Source organism: Pinus tabuliformis, chromosome 7 (assembly GCF_031772625.1).
Source record: "Pinus tabuliformis cultivar Carrire ecotype Pingquan chromosome 7, CPIR1, whole genome shotgun sequence".
In the NCBI taxonomy this organism is placed as follows: Eukaryota; Viridiplantae; Streptophyta; class Pinopsida; order Pinales; family Pinaceae; genus Pinus; species Pinus tabuliformis.
In genome coordinates this window covers 1,242,933,027-1,242,945,254 of record NC_142293.1, presented here as the reverse complement: position 1 = coordinate 1,242,945,254, position 12,228 = coordinate 1,242,933,027, and positions in this window count along the sequence as shown.

Here is a 12,228-nt window from a genome sequence, read left to right as displayed (position 1 = left end):
GAGGAGATCTACATGTAGCAACCTGAAGATTTTGTGGTGAAGGGTAAGAAATAAATGGTATGCAAGTTAAAGAAGTCTATGTATGGGTTAAAACAGTCACCAAGGATGTTGTATCAGAAATTTGATACATTTATACAGGGACTTGGCTTCACAGGATGAAAAGTAGATCATTGTGTGTATTTTAAATTAATTGGTGACCATGTTATTTATTTGGTCTTGTATGTGGATGATATGTTGCTAGTTGGAAATGATAAAGAAATTATCCAGGATTTGAAGACCCAATTGTCCTTCAAATTAGACATGAAAGATCTTGGTGCTGCAAACTATATTTTGGGCATGGAAATTAAAAGAGATCGGGCAAAGAGGAAACTCTAGTTAAACCAAAGGAAGTATGTCGAGAAAATATTGTAGAGATTTAATATGTAGGATAGTAAACCGATGAAGGTTCCTATTCCTTTAGGTGTAAAGTTATCTGTTGAACAGTGTCCCAAGACACAAGAAGAGGAAGAGAACACGTCACGTGTTCCATACGCAAGTGCATTCGGTAGCCTGATGTATGCAATGGTCTATATTAGACTAGACATTACACATGCAGTGGGAGTCTTGAGCAGGTTTATGTCAAAACTAGGAAAGGATCATTGGACAATAGTGAAGCGAGTTTTCAGGTATTTTCATGGCACTAGTCATTATGATTTGTGCTACCAAGGAAGACTAGGATTGGACAGAGTGTTGTATATTCATGGCTTTGTTGATGCAGACTAGGCTGGAGATCTGGATCAGAGAAGATCTACAAGTGGGTATGTGTTTAACCTATGTGGAGGTGCAGTCAGTTGGATGAGTAAGAAACAATTTCTAGTGGAACTATCAAATACAGAGGCAGAATACATGGAGGCCACTCATGCAAGAAAGGAAGCGGTTTGGTTGCAGAGATTGTGTTCAAGTATTGGGTTAGTACAGGGAGCTATAAGGATAGACTGTGACAGCCAAAGTGTAATTTTTTTGGTAAAGAACCCTGCATATCAGTCAAAGACAAAGCACATTGATGTTCAGTATCACTTTGTGAGGGATATGATAGAAGACAAAAAGTTGTTGCTGGTAAAGGTGGACACTTTCAAGAATACTGTAGATGCATTGACAAAATCTGTGAGCTCTGAGAAGTTCTCTTGGTGTAGAGAAATAATGGGCAATGCAGGGCTGGATAAATCACTAAGTTCTCTTGTGGCCCCTTGTGGAAAGAAAACAACAAGTGGGAGAATGTTAGGTTGTGTTATATTCTTTTCATGACTAGCCCATGTAGTTAACCAGGGGGTTAAAGGCGGGGCAGAGCCCCCCCTTCGTTGCGCCGATTGCATAGCAGGGGGGTCATAGGGGGTTTGAGGTATGGGGCAGTGCCTCGGAAAATTTTGTTTTTTGGACCCTATATTATGTTGGGTAGACCTACCTATGGTTCTGTGCATGTTTTTCGCACATGGTTTTTGACGCGATGGTTTTCAGTCCATGGTTTTAGACGTGATGATTTTTGGTCCATGGTATTGGATGCTTCGGCATGTATAAATATGTGTTGTAACATTGAAAGGAACATAATGAAAAATCAAGATGGTAGTCCCAGTTTTGGGATCCGGGGAAAATCTATATGTATATGTGTTTTATGTGTTATGCTTTTGCATTGTTTATTTTCTGTGTTTTAGAATTCGTATGCAAGTAATTTCTATACGGGGTTAAAACCTACATTCAACACAGGGGTAATGATCAAATGCACCATATTTCTCTCTGACTTGATTAACAACCCAACTATTAGGGCATGTCATTGGAACATTTTCTTTTAAATGATATGGATAAGACACGATTCTACCACTCAACCGTTCGAATTATTTCTTGTCACTATACCATTTCCTCCTCTTCTCTTCATACGATGTGACCCACAATCGTTTCGCTTCCATATTGTAAAGAATGAATTTGTTGATGGATTCAATTTCTGAATTTGCTAATGAAATCAAACCAACATATATAAATAGTACGTATGATATCAAAATGTACGTTAATATGAATTTTAGTGTGAATAGTTATTGTGTAGCGATTTGACAAATGATCAGCCTACACTTATTCTTTTTCATGTGCCTCTTTCCATTCATTTCAAGAAGATCCCCTTCTCTTTTGTCTTCATCCCTTTTGTCGCCCCAAACAGTTGCACATGGTGTGTTGTTGATATGCTTGATGTACTCACTAGCATAATATAAAGAATCATATGATATATACACCTCTACCATAGACCCCTTGGGCTTTTCCCTTCTTCGAACAAAAACTTTCAATTTCTTCATGTACCTCTCTAAGAAGAACATCCAACGACAAGAAATGACCCCAACTTATTCAACCTGATCTACTAGGTGAATTAGAAGATGAACCTACAAGTCCATGAAACTCATCGACAGTTCCTTCTCTAACATAAAAACAATCTCAGTTATCTCTTGATGCCACCATGGAATGCAAGCCATATGAATCTCTTTTGATGTGATCCAACATACAAATACAGATAATTTAGATATGGCACATTGTAGGTCTTGGGGGAAGTCATGGTTCACACACCCATGCATGAACAAAGGATAATGACACTGCACAGTAAATAGTACATTATGTTATCACTCAGGTTGTCCTTAAAGCTCCAGAAAAGGATACGGCCGAGGTAACCACAGACCAACTTTGGACTGCAGGTTCTAGCCTTCCTGCAGTCAGAGAGGGCTCTCTCTTTTATATTTAGTTTTGTTTAATGGATGATTTTAGGCTAGGTATGATGCACAGGGGTTTTGTATTGTTTTTGGTGGGAAGGAACACGTTTCAAGTAGAGAGGCAAGACATAGTCTGGTAAGTTTTCAAACCATTGGGCGTGGAGTCAAGGAGTGGGACTGCTGGTGTGTTTCTTGGTCACAAGAGAAATAAGGAGCAATGTAGCTTCTCATGAAACAACACTGAAAGCTTATAAGGATGGGATGAGGGATAAGGAATGAGAGGCAACAAAGAATCTCTCATTAAGCTTAAAAGGGGGGAAGTGAATGAACTCTATCTAGGAGCAATTAAGAATTCCTAGACAACTGTCAAAGATGAATGGATTAGGGGAAATATGAGCCGAAGGGAATTCATATTCATGACTGATCCAGAGGAAAACATAAAGAAACAGCAGAAAATGAGCATAGAGGGCAGTTAACCAATTCTAGACTATTCTTTCTTTCTGCTATTTAGACGGTATATCAATGAAAAAACAGAGATAGGAAAACTTATTAAGCCATGTTGCAGCACAAGAATTCCAGATTCGCTTCTTGAAACCATTAGACACAGAGCAGACAGTCTTTCCTCCAAGCTTTTCAGCAGTCTTTGATTACAGAAAACATGTCAGGTATACAGTGCGAGTCTCTACTGAAAAACTATCAACCAACCAACCCTTAAAACAATACAGAGGGTGGTATATATAGGGAAGATATATCCGAAATTATCTATTACAGCCAACCTAACAGGTCCGACAAAAAAATGATTACTTTAACCTAATCTTATCTAGAAATAAATGCCAGAAAATATCTTTGAGCTGTGCTGGGGGCAGCTGTATCAAAATGAGTTAATATCTGTCCAGGTGGCTCTGTGCTTTTCATCTGTCATAACTGTGCATTGGTCTTTGCACCATTGTTGTTCAGTGGTATTGAATGCTTTTGACTATGATTTGAGAGCTAGGATGGGCTTACTCCTCTTGATTTGACTTTCTGGGGGGCTCATCAATGTTCAAGTGCTTCGAGCCCCTAAAAATCTTCGGCGGATACTCTTTGGCTCTCCTTCCTCCTCTGATACTCTTTGGCAATAAATTGATGTTGTTCTGCCGTGCTGTGGGTCTTATTCACAATTTAATGGCCGTTGCTCGGCCTCTGTTTCTTTCAAAACCGTTTTCTGGTCCTTCCGGCAAGCTTCGTGAAGAAAAATGGGTCATTCGGCGCCTTTCGGGCTTGCTGGGGGCCGCAGAATAAAAAGATTCTCTGAAGATTCCCCATTCAGGCCCAAAATATCTAGCGATGAGCGATTAAACTGCCTCACAATCAGATTCCGGGGCTCCGAAGGGTGATTTTCGCCTCTGCGTGCAAAAAAGTTGATGATGACGTCAGCATGACGTGACGTTGTACAGCGGGTGACATCAACAGGATGACGTGGCGAGATGACATCAGCATGACATCATCATGTACGGATGATGACGTGGTAGGGACACGTGGCAGTGACGTGGCAGGAGGCCACGCAGGCAGGTGACTCGACATGGTGACTGGGCAAAGGGGGTGACGCAAGCGGTGACTGGGCAGAGGGTGATGTGGGATGTGACGTCACGGGCGGTAAGCAGTTTTGTGGCGCACCGCTTTTTGAGGATGGTGGTTTCGTGAGGGGGTGCTCCGCCACAGCCTGGAGCTTGACGCGTGGCGGGAGTACGACGGCAAAACCGCCGAACTCCCGGACGCTAAAGCCCGGGCGTGTTGCATATAGAAAAGCCCGCCCACCGTAGATCTGTGGCGGGCCAGATCTAACGATTGGCGGTAGATGGGTAGCGACGGCGGGTTAGTGGGTGGGGATATTCACGGGAATATTCCCTTTTTAATATATCGCGGCGGTGGGTTAAAACATAGGGAATGGGGTTTTTATGTGAAAAAACGGCGCGGGTTAATATTTTATGCACAGAACGTACGAAAAAGGTGCAAAAAATGGGTTTTTGAAGGTTTTAGGGCTAGGGGGGAGGTTATTAATCTGGCCAGGTGTCATATTAATCCCTGTTATGACTCGGATGGGCTAAAGACAACCCCATATGGACTGTGATTCCCCAGACTTATAGGAAATATGGCTATATTGCCAGGGAGGGGTATTTACATAGGGGAGTTTTATATACATGATTTTAATAGGGAAAGGGAAAAACTGATAGGGAGTTATATAATAAAGTTAATAGTTAATATGGAGATGAAAAGAGGGTGCTAAGGTATGAGACCTTAGGCTTTGTTGGGGAAAAGAAGGCTCACAGATGATGAGTGAGCAGTCCTTGAGTAAAGCAAATCCTTACCAAGGCGAATGTCATGGAGATGATGAACCTGAGAGGCTCAAGCAGATCTTGACCTCTTGGGGGATGTTAGTAAGTGACTTGGGGGAAATGAGAAGAAGGGGAGGTTAGTGAATTCCAGCTTGAGTACCTCCTTTGAATGCAAAACTGCCTGATAACTGTGATAAAAAATGGAATACAACAGTGGCATTTGGACCAGGATACTTTCATGGCATCTTCATTGACCTGTTGTGGAAATATGGAACACTGCAGCCTGCAAAGTATGATATATTTGGCATGTGAAAATGTCAATCATGAAAAATGAATACCTGCTGCAGCAGGAGGCTAATAGTGGCTCCACTTGGGGATGGTATTTCCTTGTGAAAAGCCAAGAACAACAGGTCAGACTGCCTTGTATTCAATTGCTTTTGTATTCTGCAAAATTTTCTTGGCCGGTTGCCTTATTAATCCTACCTACCTACCCTAACCAATACTTTCTCTGCTGTTAGGTGTAATGAAACAGCCAATGCAGCCACTTAAGCATTATAAATATGAATGGCCCTTGCTGCTTATGCTTGCTGTTACCTGAAATGGAGATCTTGCAATCTGATATGGCTTTATTAATCTTTGAGAAGATCAGGAAGTTACTGACCTTCTTTGCTGAAACAAGAAACTGTACAAAAGGGTCCTATAGCATATATACATTATTGCTAGACTGACTTGAAGAACTGTACAAAAGTTCGGGATAGCTATCATGCTTTGAAATTGGTGAATCATCAACAACTTGATTTTGAGCTTTGCAGCCTGCTAGCGGAGAAGAGCAGTGATTTACCTTATCACACAACTTTCCCTCAGATAGGTTGTGCAACACATGGAATGGAACCTGTAATTCTTTGAAAGCCTGCTCAGATGGCACCTGACAGATTTGTGCTGACTGTTCCTTTTCTTTTTCAAATATCCGAGATGGCTGAAAATCAACAGGCAGGGAATCCAGTTGGATTTTTTGGTCACATGTTTCCCCTTCTGAGTCTTCTGCAATCTGCCACTTACTGGCACTTTGGGGCTGCAAATCTAGTGTTAATGCATTAAGAGTTGGGCCTGGACTCTCCTCTAGCCGGTCAACATCAAAATACGGTGATACTCGATTATAAATGGCATGATGATTTCCCCTAATAAACTGAAAAGACTTGAAACAAAATGGTAAATTTCCTTCGTTGAACTCAACGCCCTTTGCGTTTTCCTCCTTTTCTTCACAGCTAAACTGGGCCTGTTGATCATTGGGTTCAAGCAAATGAGCCTGAACTGTGCTTTCTGCCACAATAGACTCTGATTCCTCTGCGAAGCTGATTTGGTCGTTAGGTTCATAATCATCGTCATACTGATCATATTTGGGCAGACAGTTGAAAGAAGAGAAGCTATTATATTCATGTGCTATATTAGGAGATTGCTCCATCATGTATGGCTGCATGAATAAGTCATTTGTTTTGGAGTAGGTTTGTTCAGGAATACCATTACTTTCCCTTTGCAAAATAGATCTTTTGTGGTGCTCTAAACCTTCAACTTCTATTGTGAATGTCTGCTTTAGTTCCTTTGCTTTCTTTAGCAAGGTATCCAGTTTACCCTCTTTTTCTGCTTTCAACTTCTTCTCCCTAACTTCCAGATTAACCTCTACATCTACTGCCATGTTCTGCATCTGTTGCATAGTAGAGGGGATTCTTTCTCTCAGATGAAATTCTATTTCGGGATCAAATGCTGCTGGATAATGTAGTAGAGCCAAATCAGGGGGAGGTCTTATATTCAATGGTATAGAGTGATAAACCTGAGTGAATCGCTCAGAAAATTGCTGCACAGATTCAGATGGGATCCTTTTTAACTGTTGATATTCTTCTATGAGCATGAGAAAATTGACTTTGGTCATCCATCTATCAAGGAAGAGTTTGAATAGCTGCTGGAGATTTGAGATGCTTGCCTCAGGCAATGCTTTAAACCAATTCCTAACTTCACTTTGCAAAGAAAGGGCAAACAGCCTAACACTAACATCCTCATCTTCTACCTCGAAAATGTTTAAATAATCTTCAAAAGCCTGGATATGCTTTTGGGCAGTAACTCCATTCTCTCCATCAAATTTTGGGAGTTTCATGGGATGATTTTTGGGTAAAGGATTGAGCACGGGAGGTAGAATGAGTGTCTTGTATCTATTAGGAACCTTACGAGGCACAGGATTGTGTACAGGGGCTAAATGATTGGGTTCGGTATGAACAGGGATAGGATGATTGGATTTGACAGAAGTGTCCCCCTTGACCATGAGGTGAGCATCAACAGCATTGAGAGGTTGTTGTTCTAATGTGCAAGGAGGGCTTTCTTCAACATTTTCTAAAGGAAAAGCATAAAAGTTAAATTTAAACAACATGTACAGCAAAATTTTATGGAAGAGAAAGAACATGACCTCTTGGATCAAAATCCAGTTCAAAAGCCTGATCTGCTCATACATTTCTTTTTGGTTCCTTTCTCCAGTGGAGCCTTTATTATGAGGATGATGTGGAGTCGCCAGGTGGATATATTAACTTTGAGTGCCTGATCTCTGTCCACCATCAACGATCAAAACTAGATTTGAAGAATGGCTGTGAAGGTTTGGTTCCTCATAGCGGAGCTTTCCAACTTTCTTCGTGAAACTTTGTGAAATTATCTGAGGAAGGTCCCCAGCGGAGTCGCCATTATGTTATCACTCAGGTTGTCCTTAAAGCTCCAGAAAAGGATACGACCGAGGTAACCACAGACCAACTTTGGACTGCAGGTTCTAGCCTGCCTGCAGTCAGAGAGGGCTCTCTCTTTTAGATTTAGCTTTGTTTAATGGATGATTTTAGGCTAGGTATGATGCACAGGGGTTTTGTATTTTTTTTTGTGGGAAGGAAGACGTTTCAAGTAGAGATGCAAGACATAGTCTGGTAAGTTTTCAAACCATTGGGCGTGGAGTCAAGGAGTGGGACTGCTGGTGCGTTTCTTGGTCACAAGAGAAATAAGGAGCAAGGTAGTTGCTCATGAAACAACACTGAAAGCTTATAAGGATGGGATGAGGGATAAGGAATGAGAGGCAACAAAGAATCTCTCATTAAGCTTAAAAGGGGGAAAGTGAATGAACTCTATCTAGGAGCAATTAAGAATTCCTAGACAACTGTCAAAGATGAATGGATTAGGGGAAATATGAGCCGAAGGGAATTCATATTCATGACTGATCCAGAGGAAAACATAAAGAAACAGCAGAAAATGAGCATAGAGGGCAGTTAACCAATTCTAGACTATTCTTTCTTTCTGCTATTTAGATGGTATATAAATGAAAAAACAGAGATAGGAAAACTTATTGAGTCATGTTGCAGCACAAGAATTCCAGATTAACTTCTTGAAACCATTAGACACAGAGCAGACAGTCTTTCCTCCAAGCTTTTCAGCAGTCTTTGATTACAGAAAACATCTCAGGTATACAATGCGAGTCTCTACTGAAAAACTATCAACCAACCAACCCTTAAAACAATACAGAGGGTGGTATATATAGGGAAGATATATCCGAAATTATCTATTCCAGCCGACCTAACAGGTCCAACAGAAAATTGATTACTTTAACCTAATCTTATCTAGAAATAAATGCCAGAAAATATCTTTGAGCTGTGCTGGGGGCAGCTGTATCAAAATGAGTTAATATCTGTCCAGGTGGCTCTGTGCTTTTCATCTGTCATAACTGTGCATTGGCCTTTGCACCATTGCTGTTCGGCAGTATTGAATGCTTTTGACTGTGATTTGAGAGCTACGATGGGCTTACTCCTCTTGATTTGACTTTTTGGGGGGCTCATCAATGTTCAAGTGCTTCGAGCCCCTAAAAATCTTCGGCGGATACTCTTTGGCTCTTCTTCCTCCTCTGATACTCTTTGGCAATAAATTGATGTTGTTTTGTTGTGCTGTGGGTCTTATTCACAATTTAATGGCCGCTGCTCGGCCTCTGTTTCTTTCAAAACCGTTTTCTTGTCCTTCCGGCAAGCTTCGTGAAGAAAAATGGGTCATTCGGCGCCTTTCGGGCTTGCTGGGGGCCGCAGAATAAAAAGATTCCCCATTCAGGCCCAAAAAATCTAGCGATGAGCGATTAAACTGCCTCAGAATCGGATTCTGGGGCTTCTAAGTGCGATTTTCGCCTCTGCGCGCAAAAAAGTTGATGATGATGTCAGCATGACGTGACGCTGTACGACGGGTGACGTCAGCAGGACGACGTGGCGAGATGACGTCAGCATGACGTCATCATGTATGGACGATGATGTGGCAGTGACGTGGCAGTAGTCCACGCAAGCAGGTGACTCGACATGTTGACTGGGCAAAGGGGGTGACACAAGCGGTGACTGGGCAGAGGGTGACGTGGGATGTGATGTCACGGGCGATAAGCAGTTTTATGGCGCACTACTTTCTGAGGATGGTGGTTTCATGAGGGGGTGCTCCGCCACAGCCCGGAGCTTGACGCGTGGCGGGAGTACGACAGCAAAACCGCCGAACTCCCGGACGCTAAAGCCCGGGCGTGTTGCATATAGAAAAGCCCGCCCACCGTAGATCTGTGGCAGGCCAGATCTAACGGTTGGCGGTAGATGGGTAGCGACGGCAGGTTAGTGGGTGGGGATATTCGCGGGAATATTCCCTTTTTAGTATATCGCAACGGTGGGTTAAAACATAGGGAATGGGGTTTTTATGTGAAAAAACGGCGCGGGTTAATATTTTATGCACAGAACGTACGAAAAAGGTGCAAAAAATGGGTTTTTGAAGGTTTTAGGGCTAGGGGGGAGGTTATTAATCTGGCCAGGTGTCAGATTAATCCCTGTTATGACTCGGATGGGCTAAAGACAACCCCAGATGGACTGTGATTCCCCGGACTTATAGGAAATATGGCTATATTTCCAGGGAGGGGTATTTACATAGGGGAGTTTTATATACATGATTTTAATAGGGAAAGGGAAAAACTGATAAGGAGTTATATAATAAAGTTAACAGTTAATATGGAGATGAAAAGAGGGCACTAAGGTATGAGACCTTAGGCTTTGTTGGGGAAAAGAAGGCTCACAGATGATGAGTGAGCAGTCATTGAGTAAAGCAAATCCTTACCAAGGCGAATGTCATGGAGATGAACCTGAGAGGCTCAAGCAGATCTTGACCTCTTGGGGGATGTTAGTAAGTGACTTGGGGGAAATGAGAAGAAGGGGAGGTTAGTGAATTCTAGCTTGAGTACCTCCTTTGAATGCAAAATTGCCTGATAACTGTGATCAAAAATGGAATACAGCAGTGGCATTTGGACCAGGATACTTTCATGGCATCTTCATTGACCTGTTGTGGAAATATGGAACACTGCAGCCTGCAAACTATGACATATTTGGCATGTGAAAATGTCAATCATGAAAAATGAATACATGCTGCAGCAGGAGGCTAACACATTATACAAAAATTAATTATAAAATATCCCATTACATAAAATAATAATAATAATAATAAATAAATAAATCATGTTTTTGACATACATACTCTTAGAAGGTTCAAATAATCATGCAATTTCAAACCCGTCAAATGGTCGTCCACAATTAAGCAATGCCATAGTGAAGACCCATATAAATAAGGCACCCTCAGATTCATTATAGCTTCCTTTTCCAAATAAATGTCATCTTTATTTAAAATCCATGGGACATCACCTTATTTGAAAGACCAAAATGGTCCATCCTCTTCTCTAGTTTCTTTTCTTGGCCAATGTTTCTTTTTAGTTTTTGAAGAAATAAGATCTCTCCTAACAACCAATGTGTCACTTTCTTTTGATGATATGTGCCTCCATAAAGAAGACAAAACATTTTGAAATATATGTATGGGATATAGTAAGTGGGGAACCTTAAGATGCCCCCAACATGGGAGCTCATAAAAGAAAATTTTCCTTTTCATCCCAATGGGAAATTTCTCAACATAAGTGTTGAAGAAACTTAGATCAGCGAACATAGGCTCCCCATTTGAATTGAACATTTATGCAAACTCCTTCTCCTTCTCTATCTCATATACTCTATGCCATCCAGCTGGTGTTGTTATTTCATGCCTTTAGGTTCTCTTTGGTTTACCATTGATAGTGGATGTTGCTCTTCTGTAGGGGTGTACTTCTGGGAGGAATACCTTGGAGCAATCATACACTTACTTTCATAGGTGTTCAGACCACCTAGCCTTCATAAAATGTCCACAACATTTACATCCATGATACCTTTTTGTTACAATACTTGCTAAATTATTGTATACATGTTGGCACGTCAATGACCATGAAGATATGAACAATTTCAATGAATTAAATTAATATGCAAAATAATATTATTACTAGACAAATTAATAAGAATGTAATTTACCAGAGAAAACTCCTAAGCCTTAATAATAATGTATGGTGTAATCATATATGCCATATAATGTAAAACTCCTCTTTGTTGTGATGGGCCTTGATACATTGTACACATGTACCCCTTCCCATAATTCCTTAAATTCATCTCCTAATGGTTGTAAGTAGACATCCATATTCATCACTTGTCTTCTACCAAATACTATGAGAGCCAACATAAGATGTTCATTCTTCACAGATAACCATGGGGTGTATTGTTATTGATCACTACTACAGGACAAACATAATAGTTGGTGTTTTTGAGGGAATATGGGTTGACACCATCCATGGATATGATGAGTCATAGACTTCGTAGATCATCCTTGAATTTCTTAGGCCATGTATCCTCTATATGCTTCATGGTTATTGCATCTGTTGGGACTCACATAACTCCTTAATCACATATCTGTGAGGCATATCTGTTGGCATTATGATTCTGGTTTGGCTCTATGGTACAAGTGTTGTACTTGATGGAAACTCACTCAAGTGGCAAAACTCTGTTCAAGCTCTCAAAATGATGAAAATTACGAGGTTCGCAGGTGAATGGTTCAAAAGGTGCGGACCCGCAGGTTTGTCGTCCATGACGTGCGATCATACTCGCAGGTTACCCGTTCAGAAAGTGCAGTCCCCCAGTTCACTCACTTCAAGGCAGAGAAGTGCGCTCACGTGGGGTCTCTTATGTTTGGCCCGTGGTATTTAGCCCGTCGTTCATGATCCTATGGTTTTGGCCCGTGGTATAGGATCTATTTTAGCCCCG